Source organism: Porites lutea, chromosome 5, assembly GCF_958299795.1.
Source record: "Porites lutea chromosome 5, jaPorLute2.1, whole genome shotgun sequence".
NCBI classification, from domain to species: Eukaryota; Metazoa; Cnidaria; class Anthozoa; order Scleractinia; family Poritidae; genus Porites; species Porites lutea.
The window spans coordinates 36,599,847-36,612,960 of NC_133205.1; the positions used below are offsets into that span (position 1 = coordinate 36,599,847).

Here is a 13,114-nt window from a genome sequence, read left to right on the forward strand (position 1 = left end):
GCCTGCATTGTGTGCTTAAGGTTAAGGTGGAAAGTGTCATTTACTGTGTTTATGTCATCGCTCCGTGCAAATCTCAGGCTGCCCTAGTGATAACAAGCAAAATGGGCAAAATGGTTGGTTGCATGAGTTCATGCAAGCTGGCCTAAATTTATTTACATTTGAATCATGTAAATGCATGTTTTGGTGCCTTATACAAAAGCTAGATAGATTTAAAAACCTGCAGTAGTGATAATTATTAGATGAATTGGAAAATAAAATATTGAATGAAGTATAATTCCATTATGAATTATGCAAACAACATATTTAAACGACAAGATGTTTAATTTCACCTGGATAACCCCATCAGAAAAAGCTGTTATAAACTGATGCACTGAGATACAAAAGTCACAAATAAGAATACAGATTTAGTGGTAATAATGGTGAAAACAAATCAAGGGGTTAAAGAATCGATGGAAATGTAAATTATCAATAACCTATGTAGATGTACCTCTTAGATAACTGCTTTTTGTGTCATTCACAAATGCAATTATTCAGCCTTTAAAATCACACAGAAGGGGTAACTATTTTATCAGTGAAGAAAGTGAAAAAGGTCACCAACTGTAAAATAAAATACAAAACCCAACAGCAAGCTTTTACTTGCATTTTGGATAATGCCTTTTCAAAACCACTTAGAGAGGAAAACATTTCAGGATTATTGACTTTTGACCAGTTTGGTGGGTTAAGATAGCCCTCAACCAGCACTTTTGAGGCCTCCCCTCCTCTTCTCTCATTGAACTTGACTACCCTGGTGAGAGTATAGCCTGGGCCAGTTCACTTTAGGCTTCCAGCTGGGGACCTTTTTCAAGGACTTCTGCGCTATTAGAGATCTTTTAAAGGACACTTTTCTTGAGCTTTTAGAGATCTTCCACCAGTGGTAACAGCTCTAATTTGTTAAACTTCTTTGAACTGCATATGGAGATTCATGGTCTCCCCTCCTCTTCATTTCTTTAAGGGTATCAATCTTGTTACTTCTTACCTGCTCCTCCCTCCACTTTTCTAAGTTCTGAACATTGTCAAGGTTGGAGACGACAATAATTGGGTTATAACTTGTGAACGGAGAATTTCTCAAAGGGATATCTTCACATACTTTTGCATTTTACACTACTTGAGCACATACATTGTACATCTTCAAACTGCCTAGGTTGAGAGCCTTATCTGCAGTGGTTCTCAAAGCATACATTTAACTGTCGAAAAAACATTGTCATGTTTTGTATTTGTTTATGCAACAGTGTGTTGTCACACTGTTGTCCCTTTCCAACTTGTTACAGTTCACCAATATTCCCTCAATTGTGCAATAGTCACACTCAGTCACCCAATGTACTGCAGCACAGGGTCACTGTCCTTGTAATGTCATCATTGATCTTACTCTAAATTTCTTCACAAGGCCTGACCCAGAAGTATGCTTAAATATTTTTTTTAGGGAATGACCAATTTTGAAAGACAACAATAGAGTTGCCACAGTCTGAAAACTTTGTCAAAATGAAATTTGCAAAAAATTTTCACAGCATTAACTACCTCATCAATGGTTGCTCATTGAGGGCGAAGAGTCGAGAGGTACTTCACCACAACCAATCAATAATTTATCTTACAAGCTTTATTTTAAAGGAAGGACTTACTTGAAAGATTCTACTTCTTTTGTTTGCACCTTCAAGACTTCCTTGTCTTCTGAGCCTTCTACTTCCACCCTAGTTCACTCTCTAGAAACTTGTTCCTGAGCTGCTCTCCTTTTATTTTATTGTTGCTTATAATAGTTGGAAGGCATTTGTTTGTAAAGCAATCAAACGTTTTTAAAAATAGCATTTAAAGGAGCTGTGTCACGAGTTTTGGCATCACTTAAAATGCCTTAAACACTTTGAAATAAGCTGAGATCAGGCTCTACTTTCATTTTCCTGGGTAAATAGATTCCAGGCCAATTATCTTAATTACTTAATGACCAAATATGTCGACCTCAAGGACAAGCATGGAGGAAAGGTGTGCCAAAAAACTCATTATTAACTTACTTGCATTCCTAAAGTCATAGAATGTACAAAGAATGATTTGAAGGTACATGGGGGTACAGACTGGGGTTGCCCTTGGCTAGTAACCAACTAAAGAATGATACCCATGATCTGATTCCATGCATGATGCAGGAAAGCACACTTTTAATATTAATTCTTCTAGATAAGGAGTTGAGATAGTCTTGAACGGCGGAAGGAAAATTTAACGTTCCCCGGTGGGTACGAAGGTGAAACACTGGAAGGGTCTGGTTAGTGTAACCAAGGGTCCAACCAAATTCCAAAAAGTCACAAATTACACTGTCCTCATAGTCTTGAAGCAAGGCACGCCACACAGGAATATTCAGTCGAGAAGGAACGGGAATACGAAGGCCTGTGTAACTGAACTGTCCAGAAGAAAAGACAGCACAATGAGCGTCGACAAAGGAACTCGTGGCAGGCCGTGTTGCATAATCAAAAACTGAATGTCTCGATTGTGAAAACTTAATAAACCCATTGTCTTGAGTAGAAAAACTAGAACTGGGGCACGAAAACATTGTCAGGCCAGAAGCTAAATGTCTCGCAGGAGAAAAGTCTTGCAATAAAAAGTCACGAGTAAAGTGTCTAGAACTACAACCAAAATCTAAAACGGGCACGCCCCCAGCTTCGGTTCCGTGAAGGCTAGGAGACGAAAAACTGTCTAGTCTTTTGGTGTCACCGGTGAATCTTTCGCAGCCAGAGCTTTTAAAGGACAATCAGAAGAATTCTCCTGATGTGACTCCTGCTTTCGAATACAAATCTAGCATACCGCGTAGATATGTTTCAACCATTTGCGTTCTGCGCGGATAAAACCGAAGTGGTCTTTAACGCTAATGCATTGTTCTCGCTGATAATCGCGACAAAATAGAACTGGTGCTGAAGAAGAGGAAGTCGGCGATTTCTCCTGCAATGGGTGCCCGTAAAGGGTTTTGCTTTCCAAATGAAGATAAGAGTCTCCCCATTGAACCAGTCCACGCTCAATTTCGAGCAAAATGGACCCGTGAAAATTAAGAATGGCGGACCATTCGTACTGTTGGACAAAATACATTAACGAGACGAGATGCTTTTCGCGCTCTGTGCGCTCCAAAGGACTAATGTCCTTACAAAATAAAATTTGAGCGTATCCAGCCATGAATTCGGCCAATGTTAACTCCTCATATTAGACCTTGCGCTGCGCTCGTGTGAGACAAAGAAAACTGTGAGGCCATCTTTGAGGGTACAAAACCTCGCTGGTAGCTTTCGCCTCCCGGCCCGATTTTAACTTACCAGGACGCGCGGAGGGTGCAGAGGTAGCTGCCGAGTGCTGAAGAGGGTTGCTCTCATTCTCAGACTCGCTATCATCAGAACAAACAATGCCAAGTTGGTCTACCCGTCGGGGCCAAATTGCTCATAGCACGCAGTTCTAACAATGTAACAAGGGGCGGTACTGTTGGTGCTTTCTGTAGTCTCCTGTCGAAGAGACTTCAATTCAATGGATAAGAGCTGCACCAATTCCGTTAAAGACCGCAAGACATCAGGTTTTGGAGAAGCGGTAGCACCAACCTCTTCGGTATGCTCTAGCTCATCAACCGCCTCGAGATCCTGTTCCGTATCGTTGCAAACTGGACCTGTACAATTCTTTCCAGGACGACCAAAATCATGAGCAGGTTTTAACTCCTTACAACCTGGGCACCTTCTTGGACGACCCATTGGGATGAAACGAAAGAAGAAACGAAACAGTACGGTGCAAAACTCTGGTATACGCTCGAGGTAAAAACTGACTTGAAATGAAACACGAAACTCCTGTCACCTGATACTAAAGGGTGTGTGTTGTGCAATTAATCCCTTTGAACACGTGCTTGTCCAAAGGGGCAAATTACTTAATGACTAAAAATGTTGACCGCGAGGACAAGCATGGAGACAAGGTGTGCCAAAAAACTCATTATTAACTTAGTTGCATTCCTAAAGTCATAGAATGTACAAAGAATGATTTGAAGGTACTTGGGGGTACAGACGGGGGTTGCCCTTGGCTAGTAACCAACTAAAGAATGATGCACGTGATCTGATTCCATGCATGATGCAGGAAAGCGCACTTCTAATATTTATTCTTCTACACAAGGAGTTCATAAAAAATATATTATATTTATCTTATTTCATACTTACCTCAGAAATAGTTAAAATGTTCCAGAACCTAAAAAGCTTCCTACAATTATATATATCAGTATATATTTTGAGTTGATGAGATCAAATTGTCACAAATCAATCAAATATCAAGGTTCATGCTTCACCTTTTTATATTTGAAATATGTCTTATTGGGGGTATGTTTTACTTATTCCGTAAAGGACACGTGCATTTAGCTAAATCAAGTCAAATACAGGTTTCATTTTAATGATCATTGGAAAGATATATCGAACTTCCATTAACCTGGAATATGTTTCATAAATCTGGGAGATAAGTGCTGTGAGAATCCTATACAAAGCTTTTCTCCAGCTATGGAATAAGGCAATGACTAAATAAAATTACCAAAGTAAAGTTCAGTGAAAGGTACACACTTCTGCACGGTTACTTTTTGAATTGCTTGGCTCCTTGGGACTAAAACTAAGAGGTACAAACTTCGTTAATGGTAAGCAATATTCAACAAGGTAAATAGATCGGACAATTAGGCTTACTCCTACTCTAAACTGTTAAATCCCAAAAAACAAAACACTTAAGTTGACAAAAATGAGCCGCAAAACTCAGGCTTCCTAATTTTAAATACTAAAAAGGTCTGAATGTCCATAAAAAATATAAGTGTTTACCAAGGGACATCAAGTTTCTAGATAAGGTGTCCGGCCACTCTCAGAAACCTTAGCTATTTACGAAGACACAAAAGAAGACATTGATTCTTAACTTAGTCACAGCCATTAAGTCATAAAATGTACAAATAATGATGCATATGGGGCTAAAAGGCCATTGTCCTTGGTTAGTAACCAACTAAGCAATGGTGCACATGATACAGTTCTTTGCCTGATGTAGAAAGCTATGCAATATGGTGAAAGGATCGGAGGATGTATTGGAGACAGAGTAATGTACTATCTTCTTGAAAATATGTATCCAGGGAATCTGCCTTGATGAGACTTTTAGTATTGGAACAGGTGATCAATCCAAGGTCATCAGAATTGTTGAGACCAGTTTGGCATAATGTATCTGAGATATATTTCATGGGGGAGAGATACTTAATGGTTAATGAATTCAGGGTACGCATTTTGGGGACTATAAATAAGATAAACAGGTCCAATTGCTTACTACTGTGTTCAGTGTTTATGAAGGGGTTTCACAAACAGGGGCAATCCTTCTTTTAGAACATTGTTTCTTTGCACCATGGATGTTTCAGCGTCCGGGTGACATTGAAGGTTTACAGTATCTGTGCCCATTCAGTGACAGTGGAATCAGTGTGGTGGAGGGTGCTTGTGATGGTTGAAGGATTTTTGCTATTTTTCCCTTTTTACTTTTAGTGCCCTTCTTTTCTTTCTAATTTTTTTTTCTTTTTGGATCGGGTTGAAAATCTTTCTTGTTGCAATTCCAAGTTTAATCGTCTGTACTCTTTCAGTACATTCATAATTAATTCATAATTCATAATTATATTATAATTACTTATTATCAGTTATTTTGTTAATACTGTGCAGGAAAATGTTTAAGTCTTCCGAGGGCTCCTATTGATAACAGATATACTTTTAAGTATTCTGAAGGGATTACCCTAGTTAAATAAAGGTTTACCACTAAAAGCTCTAATCATATGAATTTTGTCCTGAATTTTATGGCACACCATCCGTTAATTTTCCTTATTGACCATGGTACAAATTGAGATTTAGGTATGATGCATTTCTTGTTGGGCAGAGAGGTTGGTATGTGAGTTGATTGTGCACTTTCAGCCACTTGAACGGGAATTTTTGTTTGGTAGCTTACAACCAGCAATTTTGAGGCATTCCCACCTCTTCTTTTGTTGAACATGACTTCCGCCAGTGGTAACAGGTGAAACTTGTTTGAACTGAGAGCTTTAAGGGAATGATGCAGAACACGATAATTCCACTCTAATTCAATAAGTGTTTCAAAATTGTTGACATCTTCATCTGGGGTCTTATCCTTTTTTCTTATCCCTTGGCCCGGAAGTATGTTTACATATTTCTTTAGGGAATGACCTATATTTAAAGACAACGGTGGAGTTGCAACAGTCTAAAAACCTTTGTCAAAATGAAATTTGCAAGTATTTTTCACAACATTAACTACGTCATCAAACTTTCCACGTTTAATGAATTCAGATATTTGGAAGCAGGTGATAAGGGACTGATCCACTTGATGCCAGTGAGGGACTCTCACAACCAGATAGGCTTTAAAGTTAAATCTCTGGGGTCATCCAGTTCTTTTACAGTGTCAAAGAAATCCAGTCCCTCCCAAAAATCAAGAAACTCCCGAAAATCTTTGGCAGTAAGGCTAGGGTCAACTTCACTTTCTACCTGGTTCTAGAGGTGTAATTCATCGTCACCTGCAGCGTTATAAACGACCTGGTCAGAACCATCTTCTTTTTTGCTTTGAATATCTTCTAATGGTGGCAGAGAGTCTCACTGTGATGTTTTGGGATCGGCAGCTGCTAAGTCCGTATTATTTGTTTCCGATGTTTCCGGAGTGGACATTTACTACAGGCAAAGTTCGGTGAGTTCTCCACCAGTGATAAGGGACTGATCCGCTTGATGCTAGTGAGGGACTCTCACAACCAGATAAGCTTTAAGGTTAAATACTTTGTTCTAGGAAGACTTACGCTTTCACTTCACTATTCTTCTGTTTCACTTCACAACTTCTAAACTTCTTTCTAACAACGTCTTTCTTAAAGCTTAGACCTTTCTCTTCTGTAGTTTGCTTTCTCCGGAAACCTACTCCTTAGCAGCTCTCTATTTATTTGCTTGGTCATTGATAATAGGTTTACATTAATGATAATGCGTAGGATACATTTGCGTTCTATACTTATTATACTTATTAATGAACAGTTAAAATGTTCCAGAACCTAAAAAGCTTCCTACAACGATATATGTTGGTATATATTCCAACTTGATCAGATAAAATTTGTCAACTATTGATCAAATATCATTCTTTAGAATTCATTTTTTTATATTGTTTATTGGTATTATGTTCTACTCATTCCGTAAAGGGTACATTTAGCTAAATCGAGTCAGATATCGGTTTCACTTTTAAAATCATTGGAAAGATATATAGTATTTCTGTTAACATAAATCGGGGAGATACGTCTTGTGACACGGGCCTGGCATTTCTTTTACGAAGTCATATTAATAGCTGAGAAAGATCTCAGCTCATTCTTTGAGAAATGAGGTATTTCTCTCCATATTTCTCTACTTTTTCTTTCTTTTGTACTTGTGCATCATGTGCCAGCTTATGTATATTATTGGGTGACTTAGGGTAATTATTGATTTTTGTTGGTCCACGTAAAGAAAAGGAGCCTTTAATTTGTGGCCCAAATAAATATTTCTTGAGGTGAAAATTTCTCTTTTTTGGTGTGTGTGTACCTTCACAAAAAAGAGAAATTTTTAAGGGCTAAGTTGTGTGGAATATAAGCGGGCTTGTGGTTAAAAGCGATTTATAGGGGGAAATACTGCAGTTTTGAGTGTTCAAAAAAGGGCACCACTTGATGGAGATTTACATGCGTGTGGTCTTTAAGAAAGGAGAGCATGTATTATTATCAACAAAACATTTGTTCCAGAACAACAGTCATGTCTCGTACTTTGCTGTTGTGTTACATTGTGACCAACTTTGGCAGCTTTGCATGGCTCTCTTAGTGGCCTTTATTCAGCTTCTTGACCTCTACTGTTTCTTTTCAATGGTTCATTCTTTCAAACTGAATAACGTTCAACTTTCGGTTACATATACTCTTTCTCTCAAGGAAAATAAGAGTAGTTTTCCTCCAAACTCGTTCAGACTCCTCGGGCAAATATTGGTTGTTTTGGTCGGCAAAAAGGAAAGAAGAAAGGAGTGTTTTATTTGTGATCCACATACTTATTTTTTGAGTTGTAGATTGGCAACCACAGTGCAGGGAAGTTGGTCCAATCTGGTCGAAGTAGTAAAAGACTGATTATACATACTGGAGGATGAAGTTTAAGGGAGAGGAATTTGCGTCCTATTTCAGTCATAGTGAATGGGAATGGGCACTGACATTTGGGTGGTCGAGGTTGTCATGTGTAGGAATTTCACAAGACAATCAACTATGGTTAGAGAGTTCATTTAAGGGAGAAGATTTACTCCTTGGCTCGGACAGGGAAAAACTCTGAAACTCTCCAGGAAAGGCATTTTCCTGGGGACGCGCTGGTTGTGTGAAGGCACGGAGTCTCTTACCTGTGCTTAATACCCTTGAGACGTTGATCATAAACAGAACAGGGCTCCAATCTAAGGTAAACAAAGAGCAGTCAGGTGGAAATTATCACAATAACAACATGTGGTGACTTCTTGTCGTAGGAGTGCTTCATAATAAACACTTTTGTGTGGGAGGGTTCTGGTTGAATCCATTGGTGATAATCTGTACCAGCTATAAAAACCCAAACTTCAGACATTTTTCAGTCACTAAATTGAAGGAATTGGCTTTGGCTGGGCGTCTGCAGCCCGACAGTGGTCTGTAAGGTCAAAAAAGTCAATTGGTATCCCTCGATGACAGAATTTTGTTATTTTTAACTATACTTCAAATAAATTGTTCGTCTGCAATTCACTTTCTTTCTCTCTCTAAAAACCTACTTCTCAACGGCTATTTATTTGTTTGGTCATCGATAATATGTTTACATTAATGATAATGCGTAGGATACATCTACGTTGTTATTAACATACGATTATCTCGTAACAAATTTCTTTGAAAAGCTTTTCTTCAGTTCTGGAGCAGGATAACTATTAAGGGCAACTAACCAAATAAATTTCAGTAAAAGAAACACACTTTTGCACAGATACTTTAAAATTGTTTGGATCTTCCAAGCTAAAACTCAAGGGTACAAGCTTCGTTAATGGTAAACAAAGGACAACTCCCATATTCATAAATGTGAAAACAAGATAAATGGATAGGACAAATCTTCCTACCCTTAATCAATCCCTAAAAATGGAAAAATTTGTCAAAAACGAGCCCTAAAACTAAAGGTTTCCTTCGTAAATTATTGAAAATTTTCAATTTAAAGATGAGTGTTTTCTGAGAGACATCAAGTCAGGAGACATGATGTCCCACTCTCAAAAACCTTTTTTACTTACGAACACACGAAAGGAGAAATTTTTAACTTAGTTACAGTCCTAAAGTCATGGAATGTACAAAGAGTAGTTTAGAGGTACGTGGGGGTACAAATGGGAGTTACTTTTTATTAGTAACCAACTAAAGAATGATGCTCATGTTCTGATTCCGTGAGTGATGCAGTGAAAAACGCTTTTAGTATTTCATACTTATTAATGAACAGTTGAAATTTTTCAGAACCTTAAAAGCTTCCTACAAGGATATATGTCAGTAGTTATTTCAACTTGATCAGATAAAATTTGTCAGCAATCAATTAAACGTCATTCTTCCTCTGGTACTATGTTTTACTTATTCTGTAAGGGATATGTTTAGCTAAATTGAGTTAGATATCGGTTTCACTTAAAAAAACCATTGAAAAGATATATAGAACTTCCATTAGCTTGTAATATTTTTCCTAAATCGATGAGATAAGTCCTGTGACATTAACCCCTGCGTCGTTTGCTTTGAATCTCCTGATTCAAGCTGAAGGTAACAAATTAGTGTGTGCCGAAGGTGGATGGAATAATCATAATTTTGTTTAATCTTCCAAGAGAGCTGATGACCATAATTGTGTTGTGTGGTAACCAGGGCCTAGGGCCTCTCGCAAACGTACACAGAGTGAACAGCTTCTACAAAAATTACTAGCAGAGACAAGATAGACCTAGTTAGTATTCCAAGTAACTTTGATAAAAACTGTTTATGCAAATTCAAGGCATGAAATGTCAAAAGTATGACAGGAAAACAAATAAGTGAAAGCGATTGTGTCGAAGACTTTAGGTGGCCAAGCAGTATTACCAGCATCAGAACGGCTGTTGAATCCCCAGAATATGACAATAATTCTGAAAATGATGCACTAAAGAACGATAGCTTTTAGCAGAATGGAAAATTTGCCAAGGAATGTGACAACCATAGGTGGAAAAGAAAAGGTAAGATGACAAACGAAGAAACCCATTTTGATAGAATTCCCAAATAACAGGTAAAATAGCACAGGTGAGAGAACCATTTAAAACAGGAGGCGCTAGATGTTGAAACAAAAAGGCTTCAGAGACAAGGAAAAAACCGCAAAGCCTTACAAACTGAACTTAATCATGATAAGTGGTTAAAAAATGAAATTGGCAGTCCATAAGGGAAAAAAATAAGTTAACTGTAGGAACTGAGAAATCTGAAGGTAAACAAAAAGCAGTCCGTGGAAATTATTACATTAATAACATGAAGTGGCTTCTATTCACGCTTATGAGGAGCGATAAATGCCGATAAATGGCTTGACGCTCATAAAACATTATCTCCTTTTATAAAAGTTTGTCCAAAACTGACCAATCTTCTTGCTTTGAGGACTTCAAGAAATTTAACAAAGTTTTTTCGTACAATATTTCTTAAAAGAGAAGCCATGGTTTGTTTTTATTTTTGTGTGGCTAAATAATTTATCCATCACAAAACTTGTCGTAAATCTGGGCCGCCTTCGGTGTCACTCATATCGCTTGTTTCGGAATCACTCGACTGTCATTTAGAGGCGCTAAGCTCTTTGATAAGTGGGGACTTGCAATCCCCGTGACAAAAACCAGATTGGCTACGAGTAATGATACCTGGACAGCGCGCTGACATGCACTGCATATTACCAAAAACGCCAACTAAAGTAGCATAGATATACAGAATTACAACTACGGCAAACGTAAATTCATAAGTGAGATATTAAGTAAAATAAATTTAAACTTGATAATTTAGAAAGTCAATGGAATTTTAAACTCCTTTGGTCATCTGGCTCATCTTCAGTGTCAAAGAAATCCAGTTCCTCCCAAAAGTCAAGAAACTCATGAAAATCTGCGATAGTAAGATTAGGGTCAACCTCTTGTTTTACCTTTGCCCACGGATGTAAATCCTTGTCTCCCGCACCAATGAAAGCAGGCTGATCAGGAGTGTCGTCGCGGTGGATGTCCTCTAACAGAGGTGGAGAGTCGCTTTCTGCTTCACTGGCATCAGTGGCTGTATAGTCCACGTTACTTGGCTCCTTTAAGGGGTATTCTGGAGGGGACATTTACAACGGGTATGGTTAGGCGAGTTCTCCACCAGTGATACAGGAACTAAATCCTCTTAGTATGAGTGACTCACACAACTCCCAAATAAGCTGTACGTTAAATACTTTATTACAGAGTGACTTACTCTTTTGTTTCACAGTTCTTCTATGTTGCTTTACAACTTCTTGGACAACTTCTTTCAACAATGTCTTCCACTAAACCTTGTTCTTCGGCAATTCACTTTCTTTCTCTCTGAAAAGAACCTGCTTCTCAACAGTTCTCTACTTATTTGTCTGGTCGTCGATAATATGTTTACGTTAATGATGATGTGTAGGACACATCTATTTTCTTGTTAACATACGATTATCTCGTAAACTAAAATTTCTTTGAAAAGCTTTTCTTCAGTTCTGGAGCAGGATAACTACTAAGGGCAACTAACCAAATAAATTTTAGTAAAAGAAACACACTTTCGCTCAGTTACTGTAAAATAGTTTGGATCTTCCAAGCTAAAACTCAAAGGTACAAGCTTCGTTAATGGTAAACAAAGGACAACTCCATATTCATAAATGTGAAAACAAGATAAATGGATAGGACAAATCTTCCTACCCTTAATTAATCAATCCCTAAAAACGGAAAACTTTGTCAACAAAAACGAGCCTTAAAACTATAGGCTTCCTTTGTAAATTACTAAAAATGTTCATTTTAAAGATAAGTGTTTTCCTAGAGACATCAAGTCTGGAGACATGATGTCCCACTCTCAAAAACCTTATTTACTTACGAACACACGAAAGGAGAAATTTTTAACTTAGTTACAGTCCTAAAGTCATGGAATGTACAAATAATAGTTTGGAGGTACATAGGTGTACAAATGGTATTTACCCTTGGTTAGTAACCAACTAAAGAATGTCATGCACATGTCCTGATTCCATGCGTGATGTAGGGAAAAACACTTTTTAGTATTTATTCTTCTAAATAAAGAGTCATTAGTAAATGTGTTTTATATCTTATTTCATACTTATTAATGAACAGTTAAAATGTTCCAGAACCTAAAAAGCTTCCTATCAGGATATATGTCAGTATTTATTTTAACTTAATCAAATAAAATTTGTCAGCAATCAGTTAAATATCGTTCTTCATGCTTCACCTTTTTAAGTATTGTTCATTGGTATTATGTTTTACTTATTCCGTAAGGGATACATTTAGCTAAATCCAGTTAGATATTGGTTTCACTTTAAAAACCATTGAAAAGATATGTAGAACTTCCATTAGGGTATAATATTTTTCATAATTTTGGGAGATAAGTCCCGTGGCATTACCCCCCTCCTCCCGTTTGCTTTTAATCTCCTGATTCAAGGTAAAGGTAAGAAATGTGTCTAAGGCGGATGGAATAATCATAATTTTGTTTAATCTATCTGGAGAGCTGATCACTATAATTTTGACATGCAGTAACCAGGGCCTAGTGCCTCTTGCAAACGTACACAGAGTGAACAGCTGCTACAAACATTAACAGTGGAGAGAAGATAGACCTAGTTAGTATTCCAAATGACCTCGATAAAAACTGTTTATGCAAATTCAAGGCATGAGATGTCAAAATTATGACAGGAAAACAAATACGTGAAAGTGAGATTGTATCGAAGACTTGAGATGGTGAAGCAGTATTACCAGCATCAGAATGGCTTTTGATTCCCCAGAGTGGACGATTATTATGAAAATGACAGACCAAAGAACGATAACTTTAAGCAGAATGGAAAATTTGCCAAGGAATGTGACAACCATGGCCGAAAAA

At 37.6% G+C, this 13,114-nt stretch overlaps 1 pseudogene; it reads right to left on the reverse strand.

Annotated features, from left to right (window-relative positions):
- Positions 1–1,948: 1,948 nt before the first annotated feature.
- Positions 1,949–3,740, reverse strand: LOC140938320 (uncharacterized; annotated as a pseudogene).
- Positions 3,741–13,114: the final 9,374 nt, after the last annotated feature.